The sequence below is a fragment of the Gadus morhua genome, chromosome 6 (assembly GCF_902167405.1).
Source record: "Gadus morhua chromosome 6, gadMor3.0, whole genome shotgun sequence".
NCBI lineage: Eukaryota > Metazoa > Chordata > Actinopteri > Gadiformes > Gadidae > Gadus > Gadus morhua.
Window position 1 is genome coordinate 21,135,726 of NC_044053.1, and position 20,204 is coordinate 21,155,929.

General features: G+C 47.4%; 1 protein-coding gene across 9 annotated transcripts in view; it reads right to left on the reverse strand.

The window, feature by feature from the left end:
• rimbp2b (RIMS binding protein 2b) overlaps nt 1-20,204 on the reverse strand; it is an 81,882-nt gene that overhangs the window by 60,601 nt on the left and 1,077 nt on the right. The gene's annotated exons all lie outside the window — the stretch shown is intronic.

Genomic DNA, 20,204 nt, shown 5'->3' on the forward strand with positions numbered 1-20,204 from the left:
CAGACAGCCCTTCTGTGTGTGTGTTGATCCTGCGCTCTCTCCTGTTGGAATTCGCATCACAACCCACCAGAAGCCTTTGAAGTCAGAGCCTGCGTTAGAATAGCATCTGCCCTGATGGAGCTCCCCCTTCTCCGTTAGCCCAGGCTAGAGGTCCGCTACACAGGAGGGAACACTTGCCCCTACTGGCAGAGGGCTAACGCCTTATGTGGCCATCACGCTAGTATGACAATCCTCCCACAACTGGACTAAGAGAGGGTGAGAGGGCAAGAAAGAGTAAGATGAGAGAGAGAGAAAGAGAGAGAGAGAGAGAGAGAGAGAGAGAGAGAGAGAGAGAGAGAGAGAGAGAGAGAGAGAGAGAGAGAGAGAGAGAGAGAGAGAGAGAGAGAGAGAGAGATTTAGAAAGTTAGATTAGAGAGAGAGGGACAGATGAGAAGGAGAGAGTAAGATGAGAGAGAGAGAGAGAGAGAGAGAGAGAGAGAGAGAGAGAGAGAAAGAGAGCGAGTGAGTAAGAGACACACACAAACACACACACACACACACACCCACACACCCACACCCAGGTGCTGTATATACACCGAGGGTTTTGTTCTGCTAGTGATGGTGGCGGGGTGCCTCCATTTGATGTGGTGCCAGAGCCACAGACGTGGTGGCTGAGCCCAGCAGGCGGAGATGGACTGGATGGAGGAGGCAGCGGCTGTGCTCCCACTCCGTCCATCAGACCGCATTCAGCTGAAATTCCACCACAGATTGGGCCAGAACCCACACTATTAGATCTGGAGGCTGAATTCCACTGCGTTTTCGATCAACAACAAAGTGGAATGTATAACCGTAGGAATGAACTACACTATAAAACCTTTAAAAATGCCCTGTTTAGCCGAATGTATTTAATAAAGCACAACCTAATGTTCACTGAGTGATTCTTGGCCATTTCTTTGTGCTGTCATTCTATCTCTCTTTCAAACAGCCTTAGCATGTGTTTACACCGTGGGTTCGCCTCCCACACCAGAACACGTTAGGTACCGCGGCCCGGGCCTTGATATTAGCTACAGACCTTCCACCTGCAGGGAGGCCCCCAGGCCCTGCCCTCTGGCCGTGCATCCAGAGAAAGGTCAGCTCAGAGGACGAATCCATTCTAACTAGACAGCCGTCACCCTCCCTCCTGTTCTGTCTTCAAAGCCGATGACTGTCTGAAAGCAGTCTGTTACATAAGTACAGTGACCGGTCGCTGATATGAAGATCTCGTGGAAAACCACGTCATACCCTGTCCTGAGAGACAGGTCGTGTCTCTCCATCTCATCCTAAGCACCACCTGTCTCTCAGGACAGGGCGTGACATAAGAAAACCACGTCAAGCCCTGTCCGAAAAGCCTGGCAGTAACCAGAGGCCGGCACCAGCCCCTCGCTTTACAGTGTCTCCTGTGTTCCTTTTTGGCGAGCCACTCGATTGGCGGACATTACCTGGCTGGGGAGGGCGAATCGGAAGCCGTGTTTACAACCAACAAGTGCCAGGAAGTGCACGGCAGCGGACAGACGGAGGAAAAGGCACAGCCCACCCACACACCACTCGGTGACACCCTGTGAAGAATCTAAATAACGAGCCTGGGAACGGAACTCACACAACCATTGGAAAAACACAGTTTCCTCTATCCCCTCAGCGATACATCCAGTATTTAATCCACTCTGTTCCCTTCGTATAGCCGTTCTCCTCTATCAACCAGGGCGGGCCAACCGCTCAGACGTCTGTGACCTGGGTGATTGAGTTGATGTGGCGGAACGTGCACAGATTGTTACGGGGTTACGTCACGCGGACGCCCGGTTGCGCCCGCACACACGCACACGAGCACACGGGCCTCGTGTGCAGACAGCGGTGTGGAACAAATGAGCAGACACCCCTGCTGCGGCCCCCTTGAAAACAAATTACTTATTTTTAACGGAAGACGGCCTGCTAACTCCGGGGCATTTCATTATTTTTTCTAGAGTTATTTTTCTCCAGGACTGTGAATGAGAATCCAATTTTCTCCCGGACTATGCTTTGACCTGCACCCCCAGGTCCCCCCCCCCCCCCCCCCCCCCCCCCCCCCCCCCCCCCCCCCCCCCCCGCCAGTTCCATTCATACCTCATGCATTTCTATATACGGTATTCTCATAAGCAACATGGACACACATCAGATGGAAACCGTTTGATAGAGCTTTACTGGCCTTACTCTGAAATGGGTCCTTTGTCACATGTGACTTCCTTTTTTTTTTTTTTTTTTCTCTTGGTCATTGAAATAAAATTGGAACTCAAGCGTAAATTACTCAAAAACAACCATGCATATATGTTTGCTTTCTTGGGAGAATATCCTTGCGGTCTTACCCCTAAAAAGGACATGGGCGATGTGAGTGGATTGCTTACGAGAAATTAGCTCTGCTACTGACTATAGTGTCTGTGCTAATTTGACCTATAACACAACCCCTAGCCCGCTGAATCAGAGTCAACAAAACCAGTGGAGCGCAGCTAGCCGTCTTTACTGGGGGCTACAGTGTGTCTAAATATCCATGTGTTGAGTTAGCATCTAGGGGGGGCCGAGCAGAGACACCATGGGGACCACCCTCGCTCACTTCTCAGCCTCACACCCAAATACAGCAGACGACAGCCAATGGCCGAGCTGTCACGAGAAAGCAAGCCGTGAGATGACTCGGTAAACAACAAATAATTCAGAGAGCTGTGCATTCTATATCTCCTGATAATCTTTGATGGATACACAAACAACCGAGCAAGTGTGCAAACAAACAGCGGCGTTGGACTGAGAGCGGGGACAGGCAACTGGGAAAGGTCACGAAAGCCAAATCTCAATAAGGGCAAAGTGGGTGGAAGGAAATAGATCAGGCTAGACAGACAGACAGACAGACAGACAGGCAGGTACACAGACAGGCAGATAAACAGGTACGGGGGATGGGATGGTAAGCCATAGTTACAGATCAAATTCATTGTTAAATAAGATGTATTCAATAATTAGGAAGAACAATGAATCCTTAACAAAAGATGAAACACGAAAAACAAAAGCTCTAAAAAAGAGAAATCCTGAGAGAAAGATGGACACACAAAGAAAGAGACAAACACAGAGAGAGAAACAGAGAGACAGACAGAGAGAGAAAGAGAGAGACAGACAGTGAGAGAAAGAGTGATAGAGACCAGACCGACAGAGAGAGCGAGAGATTGAGAGCGAGAGAGATCGAGGGACAGAGAGCGAGAGAGAGCGAAAGAGACCGAGAGCGAGCGAGAGAGAGAGAGAGAGAGGGAGGAATGGCTGGAGCTGTTGCTAGCAGGCCCAGCAGCTGAGTGAGCCAGGTTGCATAATGGCCCCCACTGGCTGTATGGTGCACACTGGTCGCAGCTAGAGAGCAAGTATAGTTAGGTGACCCCCATCCCCCACCCCTCCCCAGCCTCCTGGGCAAAGACATGCATTATTCCCAGCATTACGGCCTCACACACATTGGAGGAGACAGCCCTGTTTTGACACTATGTGGTAAAAATAGGAGAATTACGCGTGCCAATTCAACCCAACCTGGCATGACGGCAAAGCATTCAAATTCACTACTTGTTGTTATACCAGCACTCATCAATATTAATCGACCAGAGGGAAGAAAATGAGAGGGTCGGGATTGGGTACGGAGAATGAGTTTACAACTGCTGTGTGTGTGTGTGTGTGTGTGTGTGTGTGTGTGTGTGTGTGTGTGTGTGTGTGTGTGTGTGTGTGTGTGTGTGTGTGTGTGTGTGTGTGTGTGTGTGTGTGTGTGTGTGTGTGTGTGTGTGGTGTGTATTTGTGTGTGTGTGCCTGTGCCATGTTTTGCTTACAGAACATCATACAACACATTTGGCTGGATGAGTGAATGGTGCACGCTGTGCATTGTTGAACAGAACAGAGCGTGCAGGCTGCGTTCCAGAGGTGGGTCCGTTTATAAGGATGAGAAGAGCTATTCCGAGAGCACGCAGGGCAGACAGCGAAGGCTCACAGGAGCAGATAAAGCACAGCCGTCTGCATGTACACTGGCTGCCCGGGTGAAAATCCACAGCAGCAAAGGCCTCCATTGTACTCTGTGTCTCTTACTGTCTTGTCTTAGTTTCTGCCTCACTTTCCCTCTGCCTCTCCCAGGAGCCGGAGAGAAGATTTCTGCAGGGGTGTGTTTGCATGAGTCATCGTCAGTGGTGAGAGAGAGAGAGAGAGAGAGAGAGAGAGAGAGAGAGAGAGAGAGAGAGAGAGAGAGAGAGAGAGAGAGAGAGAGAGTGAGAGAGCGAGAGAGAGAGAGAGAGAGAGAGAGAGAGAGAGAGAGAGAGAGAGAGAGAGAGAGAGGGGGAGTGGGAGGAGAGGGAGAAGGAGAGAAGGAGAAGGAGAGAGGAAGAAGGAGAGAGGGAGAGGGAGAGAGACACAGAGAAGAGGAAGGAGGAGTAAAGAGGTAAAATGAGAGGGAGAGAAAGACGTGGAGGGAGAGAGAGAGAGAGCAGAATGCATTCTTTAAGTTAAACAGCATTACTTATGCAGCAGGGAAACACCTTGAGCCCTTTCTTAAACCCGTTTAAAGACAGAGAGGTGTGTGCCGGTGCGGGAGGGAAGGGGTGTTTTAGGAGTTAGGATGAAACCTCCAAACGGTGGCAGGTAATAGGCTCCCGCTGGGGGTGAACCACTCTGCATGCAGCCCCGTGCCGCGTTACGTAACAGCAGCGAGGGCAGGCCCGGCTCCACAGAGGCTGCTGTGGGAGACGTCAGGACCGGGGCTTTACAGGCTCAGGCTGAGCAACGAGCCCAGATCATGACGACCTAGATCACGTTACCGTAACAACGGCAAGCATGACGGATTTGTTTGCAACCAGCCCCCGTTATGAGGTGCGTGCTAAAATGACCGCGCTTGGGGGGAAAAGATCCAACCCATCGAAAGGCTTGTTTGATGTTTTTTTGGTTAGGAAGTGTTTTTCTGTTTAGGTCTTTAGGCATTTAGGCATTGCTGTTTAGGCATTGCTTGATTTACTGGGGGATGTTGTAGGACTTTGAAATCCAGACCAACATTGCCTATTAAAACAATGTGTGATTGGACACAATTTACGCCTTGTTTTGAGGTACAAAACCACTAAAAGATGATCTTAACAAAGACTCCATATTCCCAGCTCTGCATTGTAACAAACATGAAGGCCATTTTATTTTTGACTCTCATGCGTAATTTCTGTTCACAGAAAACATGATTTGATTGAACAATGCTGCCTTCATTAGCAACCGCGCATACAGACAGAATTCATCAACGTTAGATGGTAAACGATGGAATTGACGCGTATGGAGTTAATTGCCCTCAAGGCACAAAGGCAGTGATCACGCTCACCTGCGTGACTCCGAACACAACACACAACGATTGGAACACCTTCAATAGGTGGCGGGCACCAAAGGGCCCACGGCCAAGCCAATGTCGTACATCGCCACACTTTCTGGTCTTACCTTCTCCCACACACAGACCGTGCAAGACTGATAGACCAGTTCCCTCATGTCCACCCAGGGGGTCAGGGGATGTCCTCTAGGACCCTAGAAAACCCGGTCCCGACCCAAAGGAGCGACAGAGAGAGACGGTTACAGCAGGCTCCAGGGCGTACTTCAACAGCTATGCGCTGGGAGGGTGCAACCTGATCGCCTGAGGCCCGTGTCCGTCCCTCTGTCACCAGAGACCCACGGCAGGGTTACCGCAGCCGGCCGGGCCAGAGGTGCCTATTCCTAAAGCGTTACCAAGTGATGGGCAGCGACTGGGTATGTGTGTGTGGGTTGGGTAGTGTCCGTCATTCCCTCCGTCCGTTCGGCCGTTTGTCCATCTCTCTGTCCGTACGTCCGTCTGTCTGTCTGTCTTTCTGTCTGCGTGCGTGTGTGCGTGCCTGTGCGTCAATCAACAAATCAACTGAATGCTATAATTGAAACAAAATGACATCACCTCAATTACTTTCACCTTTACCGGTTTGACTGACTTTTTGCGATAACTTGGGCCACACATGGCTACTGCTCATTGGACCTTATAGTTAGGTGCTTGGTGTTTTTACTCGGATATATCAACAGATTTTTCAATTTCGTTTTGCTGCCCGGCGTAAATATACATCTCTTTCACTGAAAGCCGTATTTTGGTCCATTTGTAAAGGCGTCACCATGCTGGTAGCACGCGGAAACATATCAATGTTCATAAGCCCTATAGCTCCACGACAACTGTTAATGAAGTCTGCCGTGACGAACGGCCGTGACCTTTAGACGTGCTAAGTTATGGATCTGCAGCCACCGCCACTACAACATCTTTATTCAACTTACACGGGTTTGTTTCCATTTTTTATCGTTTAGTCAATAGCGGTCTGAAGCCGACGCGAGCATTCCAAAAACATTCAGCGCTGAGTGACTCAAAAATTAAATACAGAGCCCTCGAGCCGGCACTTAGGTTGTCATGGCATCTGACACAGAATAACATGCTTTTAACAATGAGCACGGCTGGGTAGTCCTTAAGGAAATTCTGCAGAGGGTCTGGCGATAAAAAACAGAGAGGCAGGGGTGGTGGCTGGAGAGAAAGAGGGTAAGAAAACAGGGCGACCATCAGAAGGATAGAGATGTTCTGAGAGAGTGGGGGAGATAGGACTCCTCTAAGCATAGAACCCAGGAACCTATTTTATATTTTTCTAGTGGATTCAGTGGATAGAAAATAGCTCACGTCAGCAGTGTGAATCAACAAGAGTCGCCCTGTCAAGACCACTTGATACTCAGAATCATCCTCTGCCCGCTCCCTGGAACCGAATCTCACAACCAATCCAGCTCTGGGCCATCCCGCGCGCCGGGGAGAGATACACACACGACTACCAAAGAATGAAGAAGGAGATATGGGTTCTAAGCACAACCTTCGCCAGAACCTCTCACAGAAGCCAGGGACTCCACTGAGGTCAGAGGAATTGCGTAATCCCGAACTGAACCAGGAAACTTTTTGAAGGGGCGACCAGAAGTGATTCAAGGAAGCAATAGCTGAGGCTATTGCTTATATATATACCTACACACACATACAATCACACACTCAAATATATATATATATATATATATATATATATATATATATATATATATACACACACCTATATATTTAAATACAAACACATATATTTTTCTATGTATAAATATATATATATATACCCCTAGGTATGTATACACCCCTATATTTAAATACAAACACATATATGCCTATGTATATATGGATACACATATAAATATTACCCCTGTGTATATATATCAGCACTTGATACACACACAGAAATCTTCAATAAGAGATATAGCCTACCCTGATCTTTAATGTCCTCTTTTGCGTGATATACGCTTGGGGGGTTTCTAATTAGCCGTTGTTTAATGGATGTGACCCTGTTAAGACGCTGCCAATCCAGGAGAAAATGTAGGTTAGAAGAGCTAAAGCTAACCATTCCAGCATCCAGCATATTCTCTACTGACATCCATCACACCTTTTGTTGCTTTTTTAAGTGTCCAGGTAGCAGCATTAGTCGTGCATTGTTGCATCAGATGTGCATCTGTTTGCATAGAGACACACACCCCCTCCCGGATTTAGAGCTCTTTTGAGTGTCGATATTAATACACTGACTAAGTCCATAAATCTCAGTGGCCTGTGTCAAAAATCAATGCATGCCTGCAACATATTTTCATCACCCTATGAAGGTCGCATTACTGCTGCTAGGCCGTAAGCGTGAAAGGGGTGCACAAAACAATCACTCGATCACCACATGCTCCTAGTATTAGCATGTGTCTGGTTCAGCTAATGCTACCAGACCATACCAAAAGGGGTCATTGACATTGGCCCTCCATGGAGAGGTAACTCAATAGGTTCCTTAGGCCAGTATGCACTTTGCTCCTTTATAACCTGATAAGGATAATATCCAAGTTGATATAGATCACTCCTATTGATTTGAATATGCTCTGTGAATAGCACAATGTTATGCAATGTGTCATAATACTTAGATAGGAAGGTCACGACTGAGGTCACAACACAATGTTTTGAAAAAGCCTGGGGCCCAAACAATGTTTTTTTGCACCCCTAAAGCCATGACTCTCCGTGGTGTGAATTTGTCACTCAGCTAACAGGGCTTATGAAACTTGGATGAACGTTTTACGATCCTGTTAAAACCAGTTCAATTATTAAAAGGGCACATTTGTCGTGAGAGAGAGACGAGAAGAAGAGCATGCACAGATTGCAATTATAATAAACTCAGAGTGGTTACTGGAGATTGAGGAACATGGCAGAGATTAAGTTTCCCAATCCTGAATGTGGGCTCTGAGATGATTTAGCTCAGATGATATCAGCAGATCACCCCAGTGGGGGTGAAGACAGGGGGATCGACAAATCTATTATCCATCTTAACTTCAAACATTTCCCATTCCAGTTTATTATGTCACAACATAGAGGCGCATGTGGGTTATACCAGGTCAGTAAAACCAAAATAACTCTTCTTGACTTCACCTGTAAAGTGTAATAGGTGAATCTACTTCAACCTAAAGTCTACGATAACACAGTTGTTTTATCGACTATGATGCTCCCTCTTTGCCCCTTCCCCGCACAACCTCTCTCTCTCTCTCTCTTCCTCTTGCAGAGCAAATGAAGAGGATTATCATATTCATCTCATTAGGAAAACCAATACTGTGTCTCTGTGTCTCTGTGTGTGTGTGTGTGTGTGTGTGTGTGTGTGTGTGTGTGTGTGTGTGTGTGTGTGTGTGTGTGTGTGTGTGTGTGTGTGTGTGTGTGTGTGTGTGTGTGTGTGTGTGTGTGTGTGTGTGTTTGTGTGTGAGAGAGGTCAAACAAAGGCCGCAGGGAAGGAAAGATCCCTTGTTTTCTCCATTTCATATGGACTCCAAGGACATATGTCCTGGGGTTTGCTGTACCCCCATAAGTGCAGGGCATAACGGGGCCCCGTCCCACCAGTATCTACCACCATTAGTTCCAGTATGTCCCACCAGTATGTCCAGCATGTCCCACCAGTAACAAAACCACAAATGGTACTGACCACAATTAAAAGAAAACATTCTGGAACTTTGGGTATTATAGTTAATTTGTGTGAGTGTGGGCGTGTGTGTGTGTGTGTGTGTGTGTGTGTGTGTGTGTGTGTGTGTGTGTGTGTGTGTGTGTGTGTGTGTGTGTGTGTGTGTGTGTGTGTGTGTGTGTGTGTGTGTGTGTGTGTTAATTCATTAGAGTGAGCAGAGGCCTAGCGAGTGGGCGCAGTGAGTTCTAATTGCATTAGCAGTGATGTAAACATAGTGTTTTTGGAGGCGAGCCCTGAGTCCTGCAGCCTCCCACACCATTTCACACATCAACGTGCACACATGCACACAACCAGCCGACAAGTCACCCCAACACAAACATTAACACATAAACACATACACACGCACACACACACACACAAACACACACACACACACACACACACACACAAACGTATACAAAAACACACCCACACACACGCGCACACACAGGTATGCACACATGTTAATATACATGCACACACGTGTAGTGTAATTTAGTTGTAAACCGCAAACACCATAGTAAGTAGCCTGTTTTTCCAAACAAGGAGATTTTCCAAGTGTGTTGATTTCCAAACTCTGACTTAGCAGTATTGTAACCGAAAACAAAGATTGGAGGTGCAAACTGTTTCCTTTGTATACAGGAAATAATACTACATCATCAGAACAGCGTCAGCACTTTCTCCTGCTTTCATTTTCACTTTGCTGCCCATTGGGTGTAAACAAGCGGCTAAACCACTATTTAAAATACATCAATATAAACATTTACATGTTTAACTCTTGTAAATTACTCTCCTTCTTTATCAATAGCACTTGACCGATACACTGAAGGTAGTCCTCATCTCCAGACCTCTCTCCAAACACACACACGCACACACACAAACACACACACACACACACACACACACACACACACACACACACACACACACACACACACACACACACACACACACACACACACACACACACACACACACACGCACACACACACACACACTGACACACACACACACACACACACACACACACACACACACACACACACACACACACACACACACATAGAAATGATATAATATGAAGATAGGCGAGACAGAAGGAGACTCATAAGAATACCGCGAAGACATAGCAGGACTATTTGCGTCCCCCAAACAGCTTCCTTGCCTGAAGTCGTGCCCTCTGCCATCTCTGCCTGCCTGGATGGGAGGACCCCAAAGACAGATGGCTGCTGGGTAGGCGAGTCTCGCGCCTTCTTAATATGCTACCGAGAAGAGAACCGTGATACATTGAAATGGGAGACCTTGGCGGAGGCCAAAGCCAAAATATGAGGAAGCGATGGGCTGCATACCAAACGGCAAACAACAACGTTTTGGTTTTGCTTTTGTTTTGCAATACTGCCAAGATTTGAACCAATTTAGCTCTGCTTTTCAGTCATACGTTTCAATGAAATACCTTCATGAAGCAGCACACGAAGCGATGTTAAACTTGCTTATTCATGAAATGGCTGTCCCTTTTCAGGAGGACAGATTATTCCAAAAGTGTGATCAGTTGACACATTTTTTAATACATTATTTTAAAACATACATTTCTTATACTTTTCCAGAAGACGCCTCGTGAGGGCATCCAAATATTCAAGTGGACGTTTTGCAATGATCATCAGACTGGCCTTGGCTTGGCAGCAATTTCCCACATATGGGCGCTGCGTTATGCTCAGCCAATCAGAATAAATAACCGTTTAACCGGAATAAGCGCTCTTTCTCTCTGCCCTTGGGTGTAAATAAAGCAATAACAACCATATACTCTGAGAAATAATATTTCTCCATCTTCAAACATAAATGATTGTATTTCAGATAAATCTGTTTTGATTGCTCCGTATTGCTATGCTATCCGTTAACTGCCAGGGATTTTTATATACTGCATATTTCATCATCAGGGACTGAAACTCCTCCCCCAGCACTCTTTGGTCCAGTGTGTAATTTTCTTAAGAGGCTTCCAGCAGGCTGGGGGCCAGACTGATCTGCAGAGAGAGATCAGGAGGGTCTCACGTCAGTAGAAGAGATCTGCAGCTACCCTGCTGTCACCTGTCTCTGGGATCCTCCTGTTACGCTTGGTGCTTCCCCAATCGAATGTTCAAGATTAACCATAAATTCTTTCTGATTCACTCTCCATTGCAGGTTACCTCAATGTTGACCGAAATACAGTGAAAAAGTGAAGCGACCTTGTTGCTTAAAGGAGACAGCTGGCGGAGCAGCTCAAGTGAAGCCAGGCAGAGTTCATTTGTATGTATTTATCAGAATTGCAGTCTCAGAGGGCTCCAGAAACCCCATTAGGAGCCGTTCCCTAGGCCCAAAGTCATGAAACACCAGACTGTGGTGAGGCCACAAAATCCTGATGCTTCCCTCCAACATGACAAATGATTCTTTTAGATTGTGAAACACCTTCCCCAAAACCACTTTGAATGGACACAGACAACGTGGAAATCAATGAAACTGCTCTAGGAATATGATTCACATCCGTAACAGAAATGACATCCTACCGTGGATGGTTGAGGCGCGCTGTCTAGCGCCCTATTTTCAGTCTTCCTCCTCTATGAATCAAAGCCGACCTAGCAGGAGCTTCTGTTGCAACCCGTCTGAGAATATCTTTACACTTTCAAATGGGAACCACGCAAAATGTTCCTACGCTATCTAACAACTCCATTTGTCAACATTGTTTATCCGTCTGTTGTGGTTGTTGTTGTGAAATTCTAGTGTGTATGAAGATGAGTTGTTTTCAGAAGAGCTACAGGGTTATGAAGTGTCTCAAAATGACCGATCTTATGGACGATGAATGAAAGATAAGTCGATATATCTAGAAAGCACAAAGCATTTTTGTTGTTGATTTGAACATGTTTTTTTCTGATCTTCAACAGAGCGAACCTCCCGATTTTGTCAGTGTTAGTGTCTGGGCAGCAGATTATTTCTGGCACTTCCGAGCCTTACAGTTAAAGACCATGGTGTGTGGTGCAATCATTTAGGACAACAGCATCACTATTTAAAATGCTCATTCACGACAATGGTACCAGCTTAAACACAACATCACAACGTTGGTGTGGGTAGTCATGATGATAAAACTAACAAAACACATGTTGTTTAATCTAATAAAGTATGAATTTGAGCTGAAATTGTGGGTTCACTTACAATTTAACGTGTAAGGATAAGGGTGGTGTTAGACCCATGGTTACGACACATGCAACGTTGTGTTTTTTTAAGCTAGTACAGTCGTTGAGTATTAGAGCTCCAATGAGCGATGGTGATGTACACCTCACACTACGGTGTTACACTGCAAGTGTCCGAAAAGTTTAACTGGTCTCGGGCACAGCCATCAAGCTATCAGCAACGCCCCAGAAAGGGCTTTACACAGCCACAAACATCCACACAAACCCACGTAGATCCACACAACCCATAGCATTTCATTGTAACTTCTGATTATTGACATCAGGAAAATAATGGTACCTGAGTTCAGATAAGAGGGGAACATTCCCAAACTGGTCATAAAACATAGGATTTCATGTTGAAAACTAACAAAGATACAATTCATGGTTCACTGGCATACATTAGCAACCTGATCCTATCAACACACAAATCTACATTTGAAGAAGCAGCCTGCATTTCTTTTTTTTCTTTTTGTAAATTGACTGCATTTATGTAGGGATTTTCTAAGCAGTGGCCACTCCACGCGCTTTACAATATTGCCTTACAGTCAACCATTGATGCAGTCATTAGCACACCGACGGCAGTGTCAACCATGCAAGTCGACAGCCAGCTCATCCGGAGCAGTTGGGGTTAGTTGTCTCTCTTACAGGCCTTGGCTCGTAGCATGTATGATACCTCCAAGGTCCCGGCTAGTGGTGTGTTTCAAGCAGCGTAAGGTCTGAGATATAGAAGATCTATCCCCGGGTTCACATAGACGCTCTGCCAGGTGCTCAACTCTCTGACCCCCTCTGTCGAAAGCCTGGAGCCAAGTGGTTTATTAACACCATAGAGTGGCAAACACACCAACAAGCTCTTCAGATCCACGCAATGCCCTGCCCTGAACCCCCTGAACTTCTGCGCCCTCCCCCCCCACCGAATGAACGGTGGACTAATTTTACCGTTCATAGCTCTGTCACATGCTTGTTAAAAATAAAAGACTCACAACACAGATTCTGCAGCCAGCGAGGATCATTTGGGCTGATCTCGCACCCGTTTCCTCCATAACAGAAGGAAGCATGTGTGTTTGTGTGTAGAGTGGGTGTCTGCGTGACTTTAACACTTCAACAATAGAAAGGCCAGGCACCAAACACCCACGCAAGCGCCAATTGCGCGTGCCACTGATGTCTAGCAACCACAACCAAGCAGTCTGAATGAAATGGGCTTTACAGAAAACACTGGCAGCATAAGCTTGTATCAATAATGAAAACAACGACATTGTCCAATCAGTTTGAAAGCGTTTTCAGAATAAATGATTTGGATAAAGGAACAAAAGAAATTAAAATACACCTAAGAGCACGTCTATCACTGTATACCCAGATGCACAAATATTAATCCTCCAACTACAAATAAATGCTATGAATACTTAAGGGAAGAGAGAGCCCTCATCACACACACACACACACACACACACACACACACACACACACACACACACACACACACACACACACACACACACACACACACACACACACACACACACCCACACACACACACACACACACACACACACACAAATACACCCACAGCTAATCAATGCAGCTCATTCATATTGAAACCACAGGCATCAGGGGAAGCCAGGGAATTACAAGCAGCTCCCCTTCCGCCACTGAGAAGCAGACAGCCGTGCTGCCTGTGGAAGAAGAATCAGCCTTGACACGACACGACCGCTGCCTACCAGCCCGCCGTCCAGCCAGCACACACAGGGGACCCGACGTCGCCACACCTGGCTGCAACGACAAGTAGTACTTAGACTCCGAAGGTCAGTCTGCTCAAAGTCTGCTCCTCTAAATGACCATGAACCACACAACGAATGACACCACCAAGACGAAGCGGTTACCTCTGCTGTACCCTGTTACGTCTGAGAGCCTCACAGTGCACCTCAGAGCTCAGTCTCTGCCCCGAAAAGACAGGAGCTGTCCACGCAGTGTCCGCCTGCCAACCGGAGCGGCAAAACTAGGGCTTTCTCAACCGAAGAGAAAAGACGACAAGGAAACCGTTTTCTGGTTTGGTTGGGGTGGTGGTGGTGTTTCATCGGGTGGTGGTGTTTGGTCGGGGAGGTGGTGTATGTTCGGGGTGGTGGTGTATGGTCTAGGTGGGGTATGGTCGGGCTGATGTTATGGGTGTATTTGTGAATCAAGCACGACTGGGCTATATTTGTAGCAGTCCCCATTTGTCAGCGGTTAAGGTAAGCTAAAGGACACAAATGACGCCAAAGGGTCCCAGATGTCCATGGTTTCCTACTGCTGGCCAGGATCACCCGGCCCCTGGGGACTCTTGTGAACAGTGGTGATTCACAAGCAGGGCCCAGCGGGCGGAGCAGCCAGGGAGGGCAGCCAACAGCTAACGGCGTTTGCGTACGTGGTGCATGCTAAGTATTTCGGTCCCTCTCCTGGTTCACACAGAGAGGGCTAGCTGTAGCATGCCACCTGTCCACCTGCTGAACCACGTAAACAGGGGTTCAGGATATGGATTTCACCACAGAGAAAGGTATTGGAAATCATGAGCTTCATTGAAGCAAAACCAAATTCCATCAAATACAGCCATGGCGGCATGTAGAAAACCATAATCTTCCGGCAGAATGGAAAAAAATCTCTGACAATGTTTCAAACAATAATATAATCTACTCCATTCTAAAATCTTCATCTGTTCATGTTCCGTCTCTCACAAATCCTCTAAATTTTTAATACACTCAAATCAAACCGAAGCCTGCTAACACTTCAGCACGTCATTCAACCAAAGACTCTACAAAACCACACACGCATAAGACGACACCGTGGTAAACCAGCCTCCTCTCTCCAGGTTCAGCCACACAGGACGCCCGGCCAAGAGCACGGCCTGCACCGCATGTTATTGCTAGGCCAGTGGGTCTGGCGGGAAATAATAATTCCCCATCCTAAATTATTTACGGCCCCCGTCAGGCGGAACCAGATGCTACTTTTGTGTCATCGACAGAGCGCTGTAACTCGAGGCAGGCGGCGTAGGCCTTCTCTCGCCAGGTACGGCCTCCACTTTGTCTCCCAGCTGACCTGGATGTCACCGGGACCAGAAGCGGAGAAAGGGACGAGAAAAAGTCCTAGCGGGATACCACACCGTCGGCGGGTGTGCACGTGGCCTTTTGCTCAGTGCACGGAGCAAAATGTCACGTGCACACCAACCAACGCAGGGGTGGCACTATGTGGGGCCCGGGACCTGAGGTGATGCCTGGGGTTCACCCTGGTCATGTCGGTGTCGCTCTTCATCCAGCCGTGACATTTGAGACCATCGCTGGTAGACTACCTTTTTTTCCCCCCTTCTCCCGAGCAGTGTTCTGCTGCTGAATACTAATGCTATGGTGTTGTGTGCCAACCGCTCATGAAAAGAGGCTATTTTTAGCTAGTCGTCCCCAGCTGCACATCTCCCAACACGAGGCCAACGGACAATTAGCGTTTTTGCTCCTCCTAGAAGTATGCACTTCCTTCACCTCCATAACCTGAGCGGAAATCAGGGCCAGGATCGGGTTGGTCAAGGCCAGCACCCCAGCCGCGAGGCAGGGGTGCTGGCTAACTTGATGTAGCTCTATAACACCACCCTGACGTAGCTCTTTGACAACACCCTGACATAGCTCTGTGACACCACCCTGATGTAGCTCTATAACACCACCTTGACGTAGCTCTATAACACCACCCTGACGTAGCTCTATAACACCACCCTGACGTAGCTCTATAACTCCACCCTGACGTAGCTCTATGACACCACCCTGACGTAGCTTTAGGACACCACCTTGACTCTATGACACCCCCCTGACGTAGCTCTATGATACCACCCTATCGTAGTTCTATGACACCACCCTGACGTAGCTCTATGACACCACCCTATCGTAGTTCTATGACAGCACCCTGACGTAGTTCTACTCCAACATCCTGACTTAGATCTGTGACATCACCCTGATTAAGTTCTTTGACATCACCCCGACGTGACTTCTCGACTGCGGTAAGGTCTCTTACCTCAGTCGATAGGATATTCATCCTTGGTGGAATAGTACACACACATCTCTCTATACTAATTAACTACTTATACTGACACTGCAAGGTCTTAGGGCAGCTGGGATCTTCTCATTAAATAAACGTCAAACTGAATTGGAAAAATTATTGTGATGGACTTACTTCACAATTATGATTCTATTGTTTCTATCTTCAATAGCAGTAAACAATGTGTAAACATTGTACGTTGTCAGACTACAGCCTCTTCAATTAGCCCTGTGCAGCTATCGATCGCTCGGTAATGTGGCCTACATTTGTGTGGGCAGGTACAGCGAGACAATGAGTATTTCTGCATGTATGCCTCTTTACTTCATAAGTCACACAAGGCTCATTGAGTGGAGCTAATTAAGGCATCTCCGTGCCATTACCCTGACTCCCTGTTCATCAATACTCCTGCGTACAAAGGTGAGGTTCGATGGCAGCTTACTGCCGACCGCACATGGGGCTACATAACATTATGATGTGGTCGTCTCTGCCCAACAGTGGACAAACAATCCTCCGATGTCGCCGTGGGAACCAGCGTTGAGTGCTAAGACAAAACAAAGCTTTTTGCTGATAATCAAATGTGAAATTCCCCTTGATTACTGCATCACAATCAATTAACGGTTACCACACCAACGCTGTGTGTTAGCATGGAAGTGCATTAGCATGCCATTAATCATCTTCACAATAATGCAGAAATGTCGAACGTGGGCCTGGAAGTGCAAGTCACCTGCCAATATCATCCAATAATCAAAAGGCACCGCAATTAAGGAGCATGCGGAAAACATGCAGAGCCAAACCAGACATCATTTGAGACTTTCTTGTTCAAAAACTGTAACACACACTAGTCATGATTTTAACCACACAAACCAAGGTCTCATCAATCACGTTCACTCAGAAGGTTTAAACGTAGCAGTCACTTAGGGAACAAGCAAATACTTCAGTCCAGGGTTGGCGATTAATAGTTTGGCCCATTCTGGCAACAACAATGTTAAGTTACACCCGTATGGAGGGTGCAGAAATTGACCATGGATGATAGACAGTATAATTAAAGTACATTATATATCATGACTAAAAACTGTTTTGATAGCGTTGCCCTTTAGATTAGTCTTGTTTAGACCTGTGCTGAATCCTAATAAAGAACCCTGACATCATGAACCATGACTGGAACACAACAGCTATCATTGGCAAAATTGTATAAATATATATCCAGCCGACTTATACAATATCATTACATTTCAAATCACCCAACGCTTCGCCTTGTAATCCCACATTGATTGGGGATCAATTGGGGATCAAGGAAGGGGGGGGGGGTCTCTCTTGAACCCCACATTGTTGGGGATCAAGGAAGGGGAGGGGGTTCTCTCTGGAACCCCACATTGATCGCATCGCGGTCACTCACAGAAACATTTCCCAATTATTCATGATGGAAATGGAGATATTTGTAGTTTTCAGGAACATCAAGGTCAATTTGTTGGGACCTTGACCCTAACCCTACGACCTGCTCGATCGTCATGCATTTGATTACACTGTTTGGTTCTCCTAAAAAAGTCCAGTGCGAATGGTAACCAAACAAAATGGAAACGCAACAAGGCATCAGCCGCGGCCTGAATGGGCCTGAGCCCAGCAAACGATAGGTGTGAAGGCCTCCTGAACATCAGCACGCTACAAACCAAGTTTCACCTGACAGAGTGGGCAGACCCAGCAAAAAAATCCCCACCGACAATCAATTATGAATGCAGTCAGCTTCCCTGAGGTGATTACTAGCTGCTCTCTGCTGACCTCCAGAGCAGCCAGCCGCCTGAATCAGACGGCCAGCATCGGCCAGCGAGCATCGGCCAGCGAGCAGTGAGGGACTGGCTCCTCCATCATCAGCACGGTCATCGGAGCATGACCGTAGTGATGGAGCTGCCAGAACACGATGACAGCTGGCACTACATAACCACTTACATTACGATTGTGCATGGGGAGCTTGGGTGGAACTCAAACATGTGCATGGTATGTAAACATGCTCATACATTTTGCAAACTACACACTGGCACACACGTAGACGTGCGCACAAACACACACACACACACACACACACGCACACACACGCGCACACACACACACACACAAACACACACACACAATCACACACACACACACACACACACACACACACACACACACACTGACAGATACTGAACATATGTGCTTAGAAAGGATCTAGAGTAGAGATGAACTCTTTACAAGGGTTTATAAACCTTTGCACAGCATCCACACAAATCTTCCCCTTGCATTCGAATTTGAACATGGCCTAAAGACAGGGCAGTGTGAGAGGGAGAGAGAGTAGATTAAAACAAAAAAAATAAAAAAATATATAAGCTTGCTTTGTCATGCTTCCGAGTACCAAGCGACATCCAACCAATCAGCATCAGCCATAATGTACTTCCCCTCCGCCGGCTCCCAACAGCCATCATCATCATCCCACAGATTTTCCCAGCAAAGACTCCCTCTCCCCCTCTCTCCCTCTCTCTCCCTCTCTCTCCCTCTTACATAACCCCGGCCGTGGACCCTGCTGTTCGCATCACTAATGCCCGGCCGGCACGCGGCCACGCGCCCCATCCAGGCCACATCCCGGGCAGAGCGAGCAGCGGCGGCAGGCGGACAGGGAGCCGGCAGCAGCCGTGGTCCCAGCTGTTGTTACTACAGTGTGGGGCGCGAGGCGCTGGGGGGGAAGCGACGCGCTCACGCTCCTGTCCTTCTCTCCCCTCACAGGCCGACCGCCCAGCGACAGCAGGCGGCCAGCCCCCAAGCTAGCACCTCCAGCGCAGCGCCTGGCACGGGTCTGGGTGAGGGCGGCTCCCAGGTAGTACTGGGGAAGAGTGTGTCCAATGTAAAGCACGCCCAAGTCAGACGCACAAGTGGTCCGTCACAGTAAATGGTACAGTGTGTTCTTTGAATTAATGGTAGTATTCCGGACTGTATTTCTTGTGCATTTGTAATCAAAATGTATAAAATGGGGAGGTTTGTATTTACCCATGACAAGCCTGGACACGACCTTCTGTTTCCCGACAAACGTTCGGTGGTTCCACACACACGGGAAATAGGGAATAGCATTCATAATAATCGTGGATTGAACGCCATATCGTGTTTCATTCTATTTGATTTACACAAAGCGAAACGTTGGGAACGATGCCCAAGGAACTCATCCTCTCAGCACTAGGAATCCAGTTCCTTGGATTTTAATGCTTCCTACAATCCAACCCTCCCCTTATCTTTTTACTCACACCTTTGGTGATTGTTATTCAGGTATTACGGATATGCGCCGTGCATAGTAAAATATAGAAGAAAGCAGTCGACAGTTCAGGGATCGCCGGGCGTGGTGATGAATGGCCAGTCCTTCCTGTGGAGGAAGAGGGGCGGAGCTATGGAGGGGACTTTGATTCAGGAGTACTCCCGTGCAGCCCAGGTGATGATCTAAAGTGACAGCCCTAATTACGGAGCCCTTTTTTAGTGAATGACCTTGGGAGCCAGCCAAAACACACACACACACAAACACACACACACACACACACACACACACACACACACGCAACTGCATATTTACGCCTGCGTGCACACTCACGCATTAACGTATGCATGCCAGCACGCATGACACACACACAGACGTGAGCGTGAACACACATGTTTGTGCACACACTGTAATCGTGCACACACTGAAATCGTGCACTTTGTTTGGCATGAACACTGGAAGGGTAATAGCAATGGTAACGAGGTGGGCTGTGACGTGACACGCATGCGTGGGCATACACTCCTTTTTCAACTTAAATTGAATTTGTTGTCGGGTCAATTGTTTTGGGGCCCACTACACACAATACACCGGCGTCCCTCCACGCCTGCCGCTGATGGATAATCTGCATTAATG